The sequence below is a fragment of the Hemicordylus capensis genome, chromosome 11 (genome assembly GCF_027244095.1).
Source record: "Hemicordylus capensis ecotype Gifberg chromosome 11, rHemCap1.1.pri, whole genome shotgun sequence".
Taxonomy (NCBI): domain Eukaryota; kingdom Metazoa; phylum Chordata; class Lepidosauria; order Squamata; family Cordylidae; genus Hemicordylus; species Hemicordylus capensis.
In genome coordinates, this window is record NC_069667.1 from 6,030,528 (window position 1) to 6,049,648 (window position 19,121).

The 19,121-nt window shown below is 46.7% G+C and overlaps 1 non-coding gene across 1 annotated transcript; it reads right to left on the minus strand.

Moving 5' to 3' along the window:
* Nucleotides 1–1,783: 1,783 nt before the first annotated feature.
* Nucleotides 1,784–1,855, minus strand: TRNAA-UGC (transfer RNA alanine (anticodon UGC)). The gene has a single exon. It is a non-coding gene; the product is annotated as a tRNA-Ala (tRNA).
* Nucleotides 1,856–19,121: the final 17,266 nt, after the last annotated feature.

A 19,121-nucleotide genomic window follows, 5' to 3' on the forward strand; every position in this document is an offset into this window, starting at 1 on the left:
ATCCAGGGCTTCTCTTCCAGCCTGCATGGACGGTCTTCAGTGCAGTCTTCCTCCCAAGCCATCCTCCTTGTGAAGAGACTTTGCAGGGTGATGGAGGCTGCTGCATCAATGTCTCTTCTTCTTTCTTCCTTGTTGCCACAGCGTTGCCTCCTCCTCAGCCGTCGCTCCTCTTCCTCCTCCTCAGCAGCTGTCTACTGCTCAGCCCTACTCCATGCCTTCTCTCTCCTCTAGACAACTCCTGCGAGATGTGCCATGTACCATGGGATGTGCGACGTACGTCATAAGGCTTTTAAATATATAGATTCTACCTTTCGACAGCGTATTCAAGGCAATGGGCAATCAATAGCTAAAATAATTCATATATAATAATACACAACATTCATTTTTTAAAAGTATAGATCTAAGCCATTAAAACAGCACCATAAAAACATCTATATATATATATATATATATTTCTCTAAGGTGTACCCGTCACTAATCCTATGTGTGGCAGCTCTCGCGAGAGTTCGCAAGCAAGCTGCTGCCAGGGGGAGAGGAAAGTGGCAGTGGCAGACAGAGGGGCTAGGCAGGAAACAAAATGGTGGTGGGGGGAGAAAATGGCACCGGCAGCAGGTGGAGGGGGTGAGGGGAGAAAATGGCAGTGGTGGGTGGGCAGGGGAAGTAAATGGTGGCGGGCAGACGGGGAAGGAATTGGCGGCAGGAGGCGGGCAGGGAAACAAATCGGCGGCGGCAGGTGGGGAAAACTAGAGGTGCAGATGCTCTGTGCCTGGCCCAGCTAGTATTTAAATATTTTGGATTGGTTTAAAACAAGAAGCAAAGAGCGAGAGCAGGGGAGGGAGGAAAAGGGGGGGGAGCCAAACCTGAAAGTTTGTAATATTAGCGAAGTGAGCTTCTAATGTGGTATTTACTACAGCTGAGGAAAATATTAGTGCCAATGCCGTCAGCATTCACAAATCAAAAGGATGTTTTTATTACATACCAGTATCCTTTCATGTATACCCTAATTAGGAATTAATATTATGAAGTCAGGACTTGATTAACAAAGGCTTGACGTAGGAAGTAGAACAAAAATGCATTTTGATCTTCTTGCCCTGCCAGGCTTGCTCAGTGGATCTCTCCAGGGTAGTAAGACATGTTTACATGCCAGCAAAATACTTGTGACTGGAAGATCCACAAAGAACAAACGAAGCCGCTTTCTTTTTTTTAATGCAGCCCCCCCCTCTTTTTATCCCACCCCCTCTTGCTGTGTTACTCACTGGGCTGTTTCAGATCAAAACTTAATGGTACATTAGATAGTTCAGGAAAAGGTTGTGAAGGGAAAATCCGGTTTCCATGCCAACTGGATCCTTTAAAATACCTTCTGGTACATTATGTTCTACCCTCTCCGCTTTAAAAAAAAAAGGGCGACATTCAGATACTATAGCAGAACATGTCCTGACTTTATGGCAGCAATGCTGAGAGTGAAACCTGAATCTAGTTCTGAATGTTAATAGCTAGTCCCTATCAAAGCTGTTACCTTCCACGCAAAAGTATTCCAGTTTATACGGCATACGGCATTTCTCATACAGAGAGCAAAGAATGGCAGATAAACTGTGCAATTGTGTTATGCCAGAATTTGGACTGTTTCACAGTGACAGTGGGCAGCGTCTAGACAAAGTTAGGAACATAGGAAGCTGCCATATACTGAGTCAGACCCTTGGTCCATCTAGCTGAGTGTTGTCTACACTGACTGGCAGAGGCTTCTCAAAGGTTGCAGGCAGGAGTCTCTCCCAGCCCTACCTGGAGATGCTGCCAGGGCTTGAACCTGGGGCCTTCTGCATGCAAAGCAGATGCTCTGCCACTGAGCTACAGCCCCACCCGCTAAGGGAAATCTCTTACCGGACTCAAATGTAGTCACCCACCCAACTGCAAACCAGGGAAGACCCTGCTTAGCAAAGGAGACAATTCATGCTCATAACAGCAAGACCAGCTCTCCTCCCCTAACCCGAGTTAGTCATGCCTAAGTCCCATTGAGATTAATGGGACTTGTGTTAGTTATAATTAACTGGTCTCATTGATTTCAATGGGGCTTAACGAGCCTGGATGCTGCCCCTAGTTTTCCTACGTAGAAATGATCGTTGATCATATAAATATTTTATAATGTATAGATTATAGTGCATTGATTATAGTTTGCCATGTTATTATCATTTGTGCACATTGCACTTTAGAAAGTAAGATAATTTTTTAAAAAGGGTCCCTGCCCCAAAGATCTTGCAAGCATGTGTGTCTTTACCAACGTGTGTGTGTGTGTGTGTGTGTGTGTGTGTGTGTGTGTGTATTTTATTTCTAGACAAAGATGGGGATGGGGCCTAGATCAGTGGTAGAGCACCTGCCATGTAGAAGGTCCCAGGTTCAACTCCTGTCAGCATCTCCAGGTAGGGTTGGGAAAGACTCCTGCCTGAAACCTTGGAGAGCTGCTGCCAGTCAGTGCAGAAAATACTGAAACTAGATGGATCAAAGATCTGATTCAGAATAAGGCTGCTACCTATGTTGGACTTGGAAAAAATCAACATTGGAAAAATGGATTGATTGGTTGGTTAAATGCCGTCACGTCGGTGTCGACTTTCAGCAACCACATAGATAGATTCTCTCCAGGATGGTCTGTCTTCAGCTTGGCCTTTAAGGTCTCTCAGTGGGGAGATCTCCCAGAAAAGTCGCAATTTATTATTACGAGCACCTTTAATAAGAAACGATGCAAATGGCTGTGAGCATTAACTGAACACAAGAGCTGAATGTCACAATGTAGCATGGGAACAGGTCTCCGTGGATTTGTTCTCAAAATAGGGGAGCCCTACATTTCAAACCTGTAGTGGCTATCACAAGCTGTCCTGATTTCTCAGAGAAGAGCGGAATACAAAGGTGGTAAAGCACAGTGGCTAAAAGAATGTGCTGTGATCTGGGAGGCCACCGACTGAAATCTTAGCTCAGCCATGAAACACTCTCTTAGCCTCAGATCTACAAAATAGAAAGAAGACTGGTCTGTCCTTCAAAATTGTTTTAAGATACTCAGTGGCAGAGCATCTGCTGTGCATGAGAAAAGTCTCAGGTTCAATCACTGGTGACATGTTCAGGTAGGGCTGGGAAAGACTCCTGCCTGACACCTTAGAGAGTTGCTGCCAGTCAGTGTAGACAATACAGAACTAGATGTACCAAGCAGCATGTACATGCATTCAGGTGTCTGTACACCTGTTTATGTGTGAATGACTATCTGAGAATTCATTTTAAAGGTGAACCTGAGTACAGAGCAGCTGCATTTGCACATAACACAGAACCGCAGTTGAATGGGCCAGTGGTTCCGTGGATGTTACGTCCGAATGAGGGAAATTGGAGTTAGGTGCAGTGACGAAACCAAGGGTTCAGAATTTGAACTCCTATCTGAACCCTTGGGTTGTAGTTGAGTTTCAATGTTGCAACCTGAGGTTTTACGCAGCCTGCATGCTGTGCAAATGCAGAAACGCAGGCTGTGTTAAGCTCCTCCCTCAACTCCAGTGTGATTGGCTGTGCTGGCTGTCCTTTAGTCAAAAAGGAAGCCTGCTCAGCCAGCTCCCCGCCTCTGCAGTCTTGCTGACTGCCAAGAGGGAGCTCTCCATTACATCCAAATTTGGGCGGGGGAGCAGAGGGAGAGGAGGCACAGAACATGCGAATGTGGAGGGGGACACAGATGCAGGTACAGAAAGGAAGTGTCAAGTCAAGTCAAGTTTTATTTACAGTCCTAGACCAAACAAAAAGGAAGTGTACCGCTCTACATGTATTCAATATAATGTGTGAACAGGACTCTAGTGAAACTGGAATTCAGGAGGCATGGAATCCTTGCAGACCATCAAAAGTCAGGAGTGTGCCCAGCTCCCAAAATAAGGTAGGATACTTCTACCCTATTCTTGACCATGTGGACTGCTTTCGTCCACAGCTAAATGAGGGATATGGTCCCCGGGCACAGTCTGAGGACGATGATACAGCTACCTAGCTGCAGCTAAGCACATCAAGGGTTGGATAAGTGAGTGGCCACCTTGAGTCCCATGACGGAGGATATAAATGAAAAAACATGACAACAGCAACAATAATAAATCCATCCCTTCCCTCAGGATCCTAGCTCTCTCTGGAACTTTATTCCATCCCCTTCCCCATGGTTTAAGTGTTCTGTGTTGCTCTAGATTAGCTTGCCCTAAAGTTTGGGAACTACCAGCCTAATGCGAAAGAGAGTGGAGTGGGGAGGAAGAGGCAGAACCTGGCAACAGAAGCGATCTCGTGCCCCAGAGAATCTGCTGCTAAGTAACAACGCAGCTAATCAACAGGCCGAGCTACCTCCTGTTCAACGGACACGGCGTTTGGTTTGACAATGCGACTTCTCAAAACCCGGGTTCTTTATGACCAGTTGTGCCTGGCGGCGTGCCAGGCCACCAAGGGATCTCCTGTGGGATTCCAGAGCTTCCACGGACACCACAGGTCACTTTCCCACTCACGTGGCCTGAAAGCAAGAGACTGGAAACACCCAGGGTTGTCTGACTGACTGCTGGAATCAATATGCCAGACTTGAGTGTGTGTGAATGCAGTGCAGGTGGGTTAAAGGGAAATTGCCATGGACTTCGGTGTGGACTTTTTTAGAGGAGCATGTATCAAACTGATGGATGGCTAGGATGGGAAACAGAAGGCTGGGCCATTCGGCTCTCAGGATACAGTTTAACTTTACTTTCCATTCCAGTCCTGCAAGTGAAGTGTCCACTGACCATCACTGGGTGTTTCTGCCATCCTACGTTAAACCCTCGCTATTGAAAATGTCTCTTCTGAGAACAAAAGAACAGCCCGTCTGGATCCGGTTCAAGGTCCATCTAGTCCAGCACCCTATTTTTATTTATTTATTTTATTTATATACTGCCCTTCCAAAAATGGCTCAGGGCAGCTTCACACAGTGCCCACCGGATGTCTCTGGGAAGCCCACAAGCAGGGGCAGGGGCTTGCCCCCATTTCTGCCGTTGCTCCCCTGCAACTGGTATTCAGAGGCATCCTGCCTCTTAGCTTGGAGACAGCTGGTCGCCATCAAGCCATTGGCATTTATGAATGTATCAAAACCTCCTTTAAAGCCAACCAAGCTGATGGCCATCACCACATCTGGGGCAGAAAATTATATAGATTAATTAGGCACTGAAGCTATTCACACAAAACTGGGCGAAGGAAGTCCCGATCCTGGTGACGCTGCCGCGGCAAACCCCCCTACATAGCTACCCTCCAAAACGAGGTTAGGAGAATGAGCGCTCTCCTAATCCCATTTTTGGATTGTCTGCCAGATGGCTGTTTGTGGGGCTCCTGGTCAGCTTTGGGGAGGGGGGGATCCCCATAAAGCACCACACACTCACGTGGTGTATTGCAGGAGCTCTGGGGGTGGGTGGCGGGACGATGGGATCATCCACGGTGGGATGCATCTGGTATCCCGACACTCGTTGCTACCGGTAGCAGCCGTTTATTGTCTGGGTAGGCAATCTGTCTGCTCAAAGGGAAGAATAGGATGGTCTGCAGGGAGGTCGGCTTCTTAAGGTTTCCTCCCCATTAACTCTCTTGCCCTTTCTCACTGCTCGTGTGAAAGGGCTCACCACTGTGTATTAATTACGCACCTGCTGCATGCAAGACCTCCGTCTCAGAGCTTGGAGAACAGCAGCCAGTCAGAAGAGACCGCACTGGACTAGATGGACCAATGGTCTGAATTGGTAACAGGCACAGCTCCGTTGTAATGCAAATATATCACAGCTCTCTATGCATTACTAAAATATGTATTACTATATGCATTCTGACCCAGGATTAGGCTCTTTCTCGTTATCACCTCTCTAAAGGGAGACATGATAGAGGTTTATACAATTATACATAAAGGTCATTCACACAATCAAAAACTGTGTTCTACCCAGGTTTGAGAGCTGTGTGTGGTCCCAGTTTTTGTTTGTCTGGATACAAGGTAAGAGGAAAACCTAGGCAGAAGTGATTGAGGCGGGTTTCACGATCCGTGAGACCCGCTTTTGCCCGCTCTCCCCACAGATGATCCGGGCAGGAGCCCTGGATGGCCAGATCAGACACCCACATGATTGCCGGCTCCGTGACGGAGCCGGCAGGGGGCTGGGGGGAGCGGGGGCCGATCAGCCCCCAGAAGCTCCAGCATGCCCTGCGCGAGCGAGCAGGGCATGCTGGTGAGACCCCCGGAGCCTGGAGGTGGCTTTTCGACTCCCCTCCGGGGGTCTCCTCATGAGTAACCATTGCGCGGAACCGCACCACAGCTACTCACGATCTTGAAAACCAGGTTTGCGGAGCACTTGCTCCGCAAACCTGGTTTTAGGGTAGGGGTACTTAGGCGGGTTACCCACCTTGGAACCACTAGGCTCACAGCCGAGCCTGGTGGTTCACATGATGGGGCGAAATCAGGCTAGCATCCGCTAGCCCGATTTTGCCCCATTGTGTGAATAGCCTCATTGTGTTGATGCAAGGTAGAAGGAAAACCTGGGTAGAAGTGATTGTGTGGATGCAAGGTAGGAGGAAAACCTGGGTAGCTTTTCCTCCTACCTTGGTTCCTCACAATCACTTCTACTCAGGTTTCCCTCTTAAATTGCTTTCATACAACCAAAAATTGGGAGTGCACACAGCTCCCAAACCTGGGTAGAATACAATTTTTGATTGTGTGGATGACCTCATGGTGTGGAGAGAGTGGACAGGGAGAAGTTTTTCTTCCTGGCTCACAACTCTAGAACCAGAGGTCACACCCTGAAACTGATTGCCAGGAAATGTAAGACGGATAAGAGGAAGGATTTTTTCACACAGTGTGTAATTAATCTATGGCATTATCTGCCATGGGATGTGGTAATGCTGACCAGCCTGAATAGCTTTAAGAGAGGCTTAGACAAATTCACAGAGGACAGGTCCATCAATGGCTACTAGGCAGAGACAAGATGCCTCTAAATAACAGTTGCAGGGGAGCAAAAGCAAGAAAGAGGGCATGCCTTCATCTGCTGGTTGTGTGGCTTCCGAAAGCATCTGGTGGGCTACTGTGTGAAACAGGGTGCTGGGCTGGATATGCCCTGGGCCTTATCCAGCCAGGCTCTTCTGATGCTCTGATATTAGTGATGTGAATAGAGAACAATTGAGGAAAATTGGTTCTCTCTCTCTCTCTCTCTCTCTCTCTCTCTCTCTCTCTCTCTCTCTCTCGTTTCCCCCTCATAATTCCTAGGGGTGTTTTTTTGAGGGGGGCGTTTGTATAAAAAAAGATAAAACCATAAATTTTTCTATTTTCCAGGGCTTCACAACTCTAGTTCTTATATGTATAAATCGTATTTTCCTGCATCAAATAAAACAAAAATGGCAGCAAAAAGGAAAACATATGTTGCAATTGTCAATTTCTTAGTGGGAGATACAACACCAGGACATTAAAAAAAGAAATCCATGAGGAACAAAGCCCAGTAGAATATGTTTCTCATCAGGAACCAAAATGAGTAATTAACATGTCTGGGCAAGCACCTGAGGCCTAACCCAAAGCAAAACGAGAGTGATTTCTGTGTGCTCTTGGAGAATGAGCCTCAATCAAACTGAAAAGAAAATAAACAAGGAAGCAATCGGCATTTGGAAATGAGCACAACAAGAGGGTGTTGCTACTCTGCAAGGAGAGGGCAGACAAACTGGGAGTGAAAACTTCAGTATTTCAATGTTTAGGATGCTTTAATGGCTTTCCCAACTTTACTACATTTGATAAGCTGGCAATGCTATGTGCATAATTACTTCCAAACAGTTCTTTCTACCAAGACCTCTTTATTACACAAAGTTAAAATATCCACCAGATGTCATAGGTTAAAAGCAAAACAGTTTCACTGTAAATTCACCAGATGCTAATACAGAGGACATTCATACAGTTAACAAGTTGTTCTAGTAAGAACGTATCAGACTACTTTCCTTTCACTGTCTCCACAACTGGACTAAATTTGGTTCAAATCGAGGTCCACAAGTTAGATCTCTTGCACCTTAAATGTTCATGCACCTGCCGTCTTGGATTGGGGTGGATGACATCATCACAAACTATGCTGTTGAGGTGTCCCTATGTGTCCTTACAGCTGCAGCAAATTTGGTTCGAATTGGTTAAGCGGTTCACAAGTTAGCCCACTTGTGCCTCAAATGTTTACGCATCTGCCATCTTGACTTGACATGGATGACATAATCACAAACTATGCCATTGAGGTGTCCATGTGTGTCACTCACTGCAACTGTACCCAATTTGGTTCAAATTGGTTAGACAGTCCACAAATTAGCCCACTTGTGCCTCAGATGTTCACGTGGCTGCCATCTTGAATGGGAGTGGATGACATCATCACAAACTATGCTATTGAGGTGTCCCTATGTGTCCTTACAGCTGTAGCAAATTTGGTTCAAATCAGTTAAGCGGGTCACAAGTTAGCCCACTTGCGCCTCAAATGTTTACACGTTCACCATCTTGGATCAGGGTGGATGACACCATCAAGAACTACGTCGTTGAGGTGTTCCTATGCGTCCCTACAACTGTACCTGATTTGGTTCATATTCATCCAGGCACTGCGAAATTGATGGGAAGGGGTGTGACACACACACACACAAAGCTGGGTGATATCATAAGCCTACTGGAAAGTAGGCTAACCCCCCCCCCCCATTCTACCTGGATTTGAGAGCTGTGTGTGCTCTCAGTTTTTGGTTGTGTGGAAACAAGGTAGTAGGAAAACCTGGGTAGAAGTGATTGTGTGGAAGCAAGGCAGGAGGAAAAGCTGGGTAGCCTTTCCTCCTACTGCTTCCACACAATCACTTCTACCCAGGTTTCCCTCCTACCTTGCTTCCACACAACCAAGAATTGAGAGCACACACAGCTCCCAAACACAGGTAGAATACAGTTTTTGAGCCTCTTCTCACAAGCAGTGAGAAGGGCTGGAGAAGTGTTCCTCAACGTTTTTTGAGTCATGGGCTGCTATATTATTTGTACGCAGTTTCCCGGAACAGCAGTTAGTAAGGGGATCTCCAAAAAAACAAGACCTCATTTCCGGGTAGCCCTTGCTGCTGGATACTGTTCATTTTGAGGAAGCGGAAAGAACATTATCTAGCAGTGAGGGCTGCCTGGAAATGAGCTCTGGAGAGCACCCCTGCCAGCCCAAAATTGTTTTTTGTGTGTGTGGGGGGGGATTTTTATTAGTGATGCCTCACAGGCAACACCTTGTGGTACCTTCCCTGTAGATTAGCAGTTCTTCCACTTTGTGTGTGGTGGGGGGGATCGCCAGCTCAGACGAGCACCAGCTCCTGCTGGTAGCTCCGAGGGTTGGGGTACCGGAATGCGCTGCCCCATGTCCCCACCCCCCAAGCTCTGATAATGCACGGCGCAAGTGTGTGGTGCATTCTTGGGATTCCCCCCTCCCCCTGAATCTGCCAGCCACGGCTGCTAGCAGCTGCGGCTGACACACAACCAGGGAAACAAAGTTAAGGGAGCATTCGCTCCCTTAACCTCATTTGTAAGGGTGACTCGCTGGATCGGCCCAATGTTGCTGCTGGATCAGTCCACCTGCGTGCAAAACTGAGCTGGGCTCCCTTAGCCCCGTTTTGTACACATGTGTGAAAAGCTTCTTGGATGGTGCGAATGACCTCATAGACTGAGTGAGGCGGTTCCAGACCACTGCCAGAACTCTAACGTTACAGAGCCGGCAGGAGCTGGGAGGATCGAGGGCCGCGCGGCCCCCGGAAGCGCCAGCATGCTCTGCGCAAGTGTGCAGGGCATGCTGGAGAGACCCCCGAGCCGGGAGGCTGCTTTTCAGCCTCCCAGTCATGGGTCTACTTATGAGTTGCCACGGCGCGGCGCCACACTGCGGCAACTCACGATTGCGAAACATTGGGTTTGCAGAGCGCTTGCTCCACAAACCCGGTTTAAGCACCGGGCTACTTAAGCAGGTGACCTGCTTAAGAACCACTGGGCTCACAGCCAAGGCAATGGTAGAAAATCAGGCTAGTGGAGGCTAGCCTGTTTCTCTACCATCGTGTGAATAGCCTCAATGTCTCAGCAGTTCTTACATTCCTTCCAGCCTACTGTTTTGCCACATTTGTTCCCTGAATGGGTAAAACTAAGGCTGTTCACACATCCATTAGTTGGGTAGAACAAGCTTCCTACCTAGCTTCTGGAGCTGTGCATCTTCCTAATTTTCAATCATGCCAGAAGGAGTGGGAAGTGATCATTTGGGAGCCTTGGGCTGCTGGGTCGTATGGCATGATTCTACCCAGCAGCTGTACCCAGCTGTTTAATGAGACAGGAGGAAAAGACATCCGACCCAGTGTGGGGCTCCCACACAATCGCTTTCCCCTCCTCCTGGTTTTTACTTGCACATGATTGAAAATCGGGAGCCTGCAGAGTTCCTCAAGTTAGGTAGTCGATGGTCATGAGAACAAGCCTACTTTTAAAGCAAGGTTTCCTGAATTGGTCAGTACTTGCCTTTTCTCAGCAGTCACCAAAATCTTACTGGACAATGGGGCACTTTTCCATGCTGCTGAGAGAGTTAATGACAAGTGTCCTTTCAGTTCATTTCTAATCACTTTCTTAAGGTTAAATAAAATTCACCTTGAAATAAAATGTACGGATATCTGAATTATATCATACGAGGACTAGGTCTAAGGAAAGCTCTCTAGAACTCTAAGAACTATTAAGAGGATGTGTATATATAAACTCTATGAATATCTAATTTTTATTTTTAACGATGTTTCCATGGAATTGTGGAACTTCCAAATTGCTCTGGAACAGGTAGATGCAAACTTCTATCATAGTTCAAATGGCATGTATTTTCAGCTATTATCATGCTGCTTTCTAGTTTTGTCTGTAAATATCTTTCTACTATCCTTCCGTATACAGGTGAAACTCGGAAAATTAGAATATCGTGCAAAAGTCCATTAATTTCAGTAATGCAAATTAAAAGGTGAAACTGATATATGAGACAGACGCATTACATGCAAAGTGAGATAAGTCAAGCCTTAATTTGTTATAATTGTGATGATCATGGCGTACAGCTCATGAAAACCCCAAATCCACAATCTCAGAAAATTAGAATATTACATGGAACCAATAAGGCAAGGATTGAAGAATAGAACAATACTGAAAAGTATACAGTATACTGTGCTTGATTGGCCAGCAAACTCGCCTGACCTGACCCCATAGAGAATCTATGGGGCATTGCCAAGAGAAGGATGAGAGACATGAGACCAAACAATGCAGAATTGCTGAAGGCCGCTAATGAAGCATCCTGGTCTTCCATAATACCTCATCAGTGCCACAGGCTGATAGCATCCATGCCACGCCGCATTGAGGCAGTAATTGCTGCAAAAGGGGCCCAAACCAAGTACTGAACACATATGCATGCTTATACTTAAATTAATGGACTTTTGCACGATATTCTAATTTTCCGAGTTTCACCTGTATATCAGGACCCGACATGATAAAAGTTCATTGGGCCTCAAAATTCCCACAGGAAAAAGGAATTACATTAGTCTCAATTAATTTATTCCATTGGTTTCAATGGAGCTTAGTCACCATGAACTTCAGCTGGATTGGGGCCCATGTGTGCACCTCTCTCTTGGCTTTACTTCTTTGTAGCCTCTTACTTGCTGGCAGGGATGCAGCTAGGGTTTTTGGCAAGCTGGGCCAAGTTTGACTTTGCTGCCCCTGGCCAAGAAGTGCAGAGTTCCAGCTTTAACTTAAGCCGTGCAGGCTGCTCATTCACCAGGTGCAGCCTGTATGGGTGGCCAGTGAATGATTAGCCTGCGCTGGTTTGAGGATACTGTGAGAGATAATTCCCAGTCTATTGTGAGGGCAAAACTCTTAACACTTCAGAGATGGAAAGTTGCTGCTGTTACTCTGGATATCCAGCCTGAGACCATTTCTTTCTGGAAGTGAATGCTAAGGCCAGCCATTCATATTCAAGAGAGAGGACACATTCAGACATCGCACTAAACCAGAGTTACAGGTGCCTGGGGTTCATGTAACTGCGTGTCTGAATGCGTGAAACTGCAGTTTGTATTCTAACTCAAATTGAGTTAGGGTCAGTCATCAAACTCCAATTTGAACCCTTGGTTTGAAGTGAGGTTCGCTGCTTGGGCCTCTGGTTTGCACCTGGCTCCGTTATGTCTGAATGCAGAACTGGAGGCAGCCTTCCCTGGAACCGGAGTCAAGGGAAGGAAGCTCCTCCCTCTCTCCATCCTGATTGGATTCTGTGGCTGTCCATCAATCAGAGGAGGAAGCCCAGAAGCCAGCTCTCCCTCCTCTCTGCAATCTCGCAGACTGCAGAGAGGAGTAGGGATGTGCACAGAACCGGCCGGCCTGGTTCGGTTCGAGTCCAGACTGCACTCGAACCAGACTGGGCCAGTTTGACTTACCCCCTTCTGGGGGAGTTTTGGTAGGCAGCGGTGTGTGTGTGTGTGTGTGTGTGTGTGTGTCCTCAGAGGTTCCCCCTCCCCCTGCCAGCCTCAATGCAGCCCAAACGGGCCAGCTCTTCAGCCTGATTGGGCCTTCCCCGTCAGAGCGGTGGCCATTTTGGAGGCTGCCACGCCAAGGGGGAAGACCCAAACAGGCTGAAGAGCCAGCCTGTTCAGCCAGTTTGGGCTGCACTGAAGCAGGCGGGGGGAGAGGGAACCTCCTCGGACCCCCCGCCACCTCCTACAATTCCCCCGGAGGGGGTAAGTGCCTTAAATTTTTTAAAAAGTTTTTTTTTTAAGTCCACGAACCTCCAAACAGTCCAGGGGTGTTCAGTCTGGGGTCGGACTGAACAGGGGGTGGTTCGGTTGGACCCTGAACCGAACCGGCTCGACATCGAACTGCCGGTTTGCACACCCCTGCCCTGGAGAGGAGGCCAACCAGGGGTGTAACTATAATAGGGCAAGGAGAGACCGTTGTCTGGGGGCCCAATGCCTTAGGGGCCCCCTAGAGGCACGTCACATGACTGACTCCCCCAGCCACGCACCCGCCCGGGCTTTCTTCAGTTGTATTCATCCTCCGAAATTGATGGGAGTGTTAAGACCTGGAGCTACCAGAACTTCATGTCTTTCTCTAGTACCATTCAATGACTTGCATTGTCCACAATTTACAAAACCTTTCTAAAAATAATTTAGGATGATGTTCTATTGTGGCACATAGGGGTGTGTGTGTGTGTGTGTGTGTGTGTGTGTGTATATATATATACACATACATACACACACATACATATATACATACATTTTACTCTGCTTTTTGTTACTTTTTGTTACAGCCTCATTAAGATTTCTTTACTTCATGAACTGAGCTTCAGTGAGTGGGGGGCCCATTTTAAAAGCTTATCTCTGGGCCCACTCCAACCTTGCTAAGCCCCTGCGCTTATGTCTGAATTCAGACAGATAAGCCTGTGAGGGGCAGAACTGGGGTTTCCAGTTCTGTGTTATGTCTTAATTCGGCCAGAGAGTGCAGCTTATGAGTCTTGCTGTTTACTGGGGCCAAGGTGCACTGAGCAAAGAATACCGTGACTTTTGGGGTGCAGAATGTGTGCAGGCCCTTTGGAGAGCAGGGTGCAGGATTGCATCCTTACACCACAGTGCAGTACTTCAGGAATGTGATACAAGAAGGAGAAGCAGAATCATGGGCAGTGTTATATTCCGGCACTGCTCATGCAGCGCCCTAGAGGACTGCCAAGGTCTGCCTAGAGGATGGGCTGACCCTTTGTGTTGGAGCCAGGTAGTCACTGTGCGAAGGTTTGCATTCAATCACCATCACTTTGATAGGACACAGGGCTCCCAAGGTCATTTTGACACAAGAATCCAGAGTTCGGCTTGCTTCAAAGTCTCTCCCTCCCTCCTTCATTTTTGTATATGGTCGAGCTTGCTGCTCAAACATGGTCCGGGTGACTCAGATCAAAGTTGCAAAGCTTCACTTGTACAGCAAGATTGTGTTGTTGTTTTTCTGCGGAGATGCTCTGACTCAGTTTCAAGTCATCAGCCACAGAGTAGCTGAGTCTCTCCCTCCAGAAGCCCCGGAAACGTTACTCTACAGCTCCCAAGGGAGTGGCTCAATTAAAATTAAAAGGTTTGCAGTACACGGCGGGATGACCAGGGGGGTTGTCAGGGTGTGTGCAGATCTGCTTTTGCAAACAGTAGCAGCTGATTCCCACATTAATTGGCGCAGGAAAGGGACTTGGCTTTGATGCTGCTGTTTGCATCACTGTGTCCGACACTGTGGGGCTCAGATGAGGATCCCTGTGGCTTAGGCTTCCTGCATCACCACCGCCAGGACATGAAGGCCATCTCAGCCAGGAACTTGCTGTATCTTCACTACATTTCAAGCGTGGGCCACTTTAGCAAAACGCCTTCCATGCGAGAGCCATTTCCCCTGTGCTGACCTCGGCACAGGACTGCGCTTTTCCAATCCCAGTGCAGGGAGGGCTCTTGAAGAGAGCTGGAGCCCTCTCTGAAGAGCTGGAGGAAGAAAGCGCTGGGAAGGGCGACACGTCCCAGTCTCCTGGGCACACCGTCCAAGATGGTGCAGGGGCTCAAGAGGGCTCCGTCTCCCTCCAAGGAGCCCCACCGGCATGGGGCAAATTGCGGCACTGTGCTGAGAATGGTCACCCCTGCACTGTGCCAGCAGGACTGTGCCGAGTCATCAGCTTGGGCTGAAGCTTCAGACAAGCCCAGGAAATAATTAGTCAGGGAGACACATTTAGGCTTGATTTTGGGGGGTGGGGGGAAGGCCGCAGCGACCCCTGAGCCTTACAGTGAAGAACACGGTTGTGTTCTATCAAACCTCTGCCCTCGGAAGTCAAGAGATGCTGGTAGAGGACCCATCTGGTGCTCTTGAGGACTATCACGCCTTGCAGACCTCTTGACTCCTGTCAATCTGGGCAACTTGCCTCTGGGAGAGTTTCCCTGCCCCTCCCTCGGCACCCGCCTTGAGCCTGCCTGCCTCTGATGTACTTGCCAAGGGCCGAGTGCCAAAACAGACATGGCGTGAAATGTGTCCATGCATTTCTTAAAAGTCAGCTTGTAGATTTCAGAGGGTTTCCCCCTACTCTTCTGCTTCAAAGAAAAAAGGCTGTTGCATTGGATTGGAATCATGCACAGCTCGGGTTTGTACATGCAGTTCCCCGCCCGGCTACAAATGCATATGTGAAAGTCAGTTGCCACATGCATATCGCTCCTGGCCAGATCAGAGTGGTTGGACTTCATCTCATTTTAAATTAAATGACTTGATGCACTTTCAGTTTTTGTTGTTGTCATTTTTATTAATGGAATAGTTTTTAGCTGTATTTTATCAGATTTTATTTTAAGCCATCTTGCAAAGACTTTAGGTGGAAAGAGATGAAAAGGGTGGGGGGGACCACCCCAACCTCAGTCTATGACTTTTAAGCGTTAACAGTGTAAGCCATTTGGTACTCAAACCTATGTTGAGTCCTCTGAGTTGTACCATCTTTCACTACAGTTTCTGGAAATTAAAAACCGATCCTCATATATAAAGCAAGCTTTCTCAAAACGCCATTCTGAACATTTGCACTTGCTGTTCACAGAGGCGCACCTAGGTAATTTTGGAGCCTGGACCGAAAGACTTTTGGATGCCCCCCTCCCCTGCAAATTAAGCATCATCATGCTCCTCTGGGTGACCACACCACCTGGGACAGACTAAAGGGGATTTGGGGGGCCCCAGGGGCTGTGGAGGCCCTGGACTTTGGCCCTGAAGTTCAGGGGTAAGAGCGCCTCTGGCTGTTCAACAAGTGTGAATATTTTCATAACATCATGGAAGTGCAAAATCCAGAGCCTCCTCTTTGTTTGTTTTTGAAAAATACGGCTTGCAGAAAGATGAATAAAATTCGCATGAGGATGGACATATTTGCATAAAATGCGACAGCCCTTGAGGCAGGCAAACACGTTGAAGGAGTGAAATGATGAGGATGGAAATATAGCCAAAGCTAAAGTTGTATGTGTCATTTTTGCTGATGCAAAATGGAGACAACATGATGCAAAAAGAGACTGATGTGGGGATAGCAACCCAGGCTACAGTATGGTTCACAATCGCACATGCTCAGGAGTTGCCCGTAACACTGCACTGAAAACATCACAGGTATGTTTGCCCTGTGGTACAACTTTAAACATCAGATAACAACAAACGAGCATATTTTCCCATCAAAACATTTCCCCCCAAATGTACATTTGATGACTTTGGTAATTATAAGGACAATCTATTATTACGCATCCTGGTCTTCCTTCTTTGAAAGGTTGGTGGGCAGTGAATCTTGACAAGGATAAATGATTAACAAGAGTAAACCAATCTTGTCCCTAACAACAGAATCGCAAGCTACAGTTACAGTAAATATTGAACAATGTACAGTCCTGTCCTTTTCAGCTCACTGCAATTTTTTTTTCCTGATCTCAATACCATGTTACCCGTATAACAGTTTACTCCCCACTCTTTACTGCAGCTTAACAACTTGTGAATCTGTGAAAACTCTGAGTACTGTGACTGTCAGGGCCAAATATCATTTTTGCTTTCAGACTAAGCAGGTGGAGAGAGTTTGTTTAAATCTCTCACGTTAATGAGGAACTGAGAAACTATTAGGTTGAACTGCATTTATTATAAAATAAATGCAGTTCTCCTGCTGATATCAGTGGGGCAAGATAAGCCATCAAGACCCTTTCCAGCTACGACAATATCCCTTTTCCAGAATCCTGGGAATCCTAATAACATAAACTGGGTCCTTTGGAGAACAGATATTCCCCATTTGTAGTATAGTATACCAAAACAAAGGTTAGAAGGCAAAAAAGTGGCACTTTTTTCTGAAAGAGGAAAAGCATAAAGGGCTAAAATTGTTCAGCATGCTGCTAATCAAATAATATGCTTACATGGAAATTATATAGCAATTGTTAGGTACACAGAACCTGTAGAAGATAAGGAAAGTAAGCTTATGAGATCACCTGGCATTCTGTGTGTGTCCATGTGTCCGTCCCCCTATCAACTCTGCAGTGCTTGGACCAATATGAAGCAAATTGGGTACAGCTGTAGAGACACATAGGCACACCTCAATGGCATAGTTTGTGTTGATATCATCTAACCCGATTCAAGATGGTGGGCATGTAAATGTTTGAGGCACAAGAGGGCTAACTTGTGAACCACCTAACTGATTTGAACCAAATTGGGTACAGTTGTAGTGAATGACAGATAGGGACACCCCAACGGCATAGTTTGTGATAGTTTGTAAACCACCCAGAGACTTGCATTTTGGGCAGTATATAAATGTGTTAAATAAATAAAATAAATAGTTTGTGACGATGTTATCCACCCTGATTCAATATGGCGGACACATGAACATTTGAGGTGCAAGTGGGCTAACCTGTGGGCCGCCTAACCAATTTAGACCAGCCTAAATGGCGTTGTTTGTTATGATGTCATCCACCCCAGTTCAAGATGGCAGACACCTGAACATTTGAGGCACAAGAGGGCTAACTTGTGAACCGCCTAACCAATTTGCTACAGCTGTAAGGGCACAGAGGGATGCCTCAATGGTGTACTTTGTGATGATGTCATCCACCCCAATTCAAGATGGCGGATGCGTGAACGTTTGAGGTGCAAGTGGGAGCTGATTTGGACCAAACTTGGTACAGTTGTAGGGACACATAGGGAGACCTCAAAGACATAGTTTGTGATGATGTCATCCACCCCGATTCAAGATGGTGGACGTGTGAACATTTGATGTGCAAGTGGGCTAACTTGTGAACTGCCTAACCGATTTGGACCAAATTTAGTTCAGTTGCAGGGATAATGAAAGGAAAGTAGGCAGATTAGTTCTTAGCAGAACAACTTGTTTCTTAGTCAAATTGGCTTTCACTGCAACTCACAAAGCTGGACAGAGGTTAATATTCTGTTGCAGGCAACTTCCCTTAGCAGATGGAACATTTACAAACATTCTGTGATGTCCCATCAGCTCAGCAGATTGTTTCTAAAAACTTCATCACTGTCACTTTCACCAAGTCCAAATTTACTTTTTATTTATGGAATTTATGATACACATTTCAACATGGATGGTCCCTATGTCACAAACAAACCAACAAAATACAATAAAAAATGTAATGGTTTACAAAAACCACAATAAAACATAAAACACAAAGATATACAAAGATAGCAGCTGAAAAAAAGCATTATAATTCAAATACCATTACAAGCATGGGGGAACAGGACAAACCTTGCCTGCTACTTCCTAAGCAATCACATAAATGGTATCAGGCAAGCATGTCTAGGAAAAGCATTCCATATTTAGGCAACACTACAGAAAAAGCCCTCTCTGCAGTAGCTACCTGCCTGAGCTCAGAAAGTGGAAGTACCCAGAGAAAGGCCTCTGAAGACTTAGTAGGCAGGCAGTTTCACATGGGAGAATGCCATCCTTTTGACACCTGGGCTCCAGGCCATTTAGGATAGTAAAGGACAACATTCCAGTTAGTCCAAGAGTCAGGCCCACAAATCAGTACCATCTCAGGGGACAAATGCTCATAGCAATTTTTGGCAATGTCTGCTCCCCCAGAGATGGAAAGTTGATGATAGCATCATCGCACTTATAGCTTCCTCTGTGTTATCACCCCTTCTTTATCCCTAGCCCCAAACAATTTGGGTAAAATTGCAGTCATTTTTGCACAGAGGAAAGGGTCAGGGTAATAGTTAGGGCTAGGGTAATAACGAGCAAATGGTTGTACTTTCTCCACCGAGGAATCTTTGGGAAACACACCTGCCAATTTCCATTTCGATTTCTCTGACAACACTGATAACATTTTATAGTAGTTTTTGGGGTTTTGAGATGCGTAAGAGCTTTTAAAACACCATTGCAAATTGGTCGCTGCAGACCGATGGTCAGGACAATCAAAGTGTGACAACACACGAAAAGCTGCAAGTATGGGAATTCAGTTACCTCTTTTCCATCCCTAGGGGTGTAGACCTTATCAAAATCCACAGTGAGCATTCATTCCCCCAGATAGTAGCAAACACCCCTGTCGGCCCGGCCCCCCATGCCCCATCGCAAGAACCACCATGATGTTACCAGTTCTGATGCACTTCCAAAATGCAACCATAT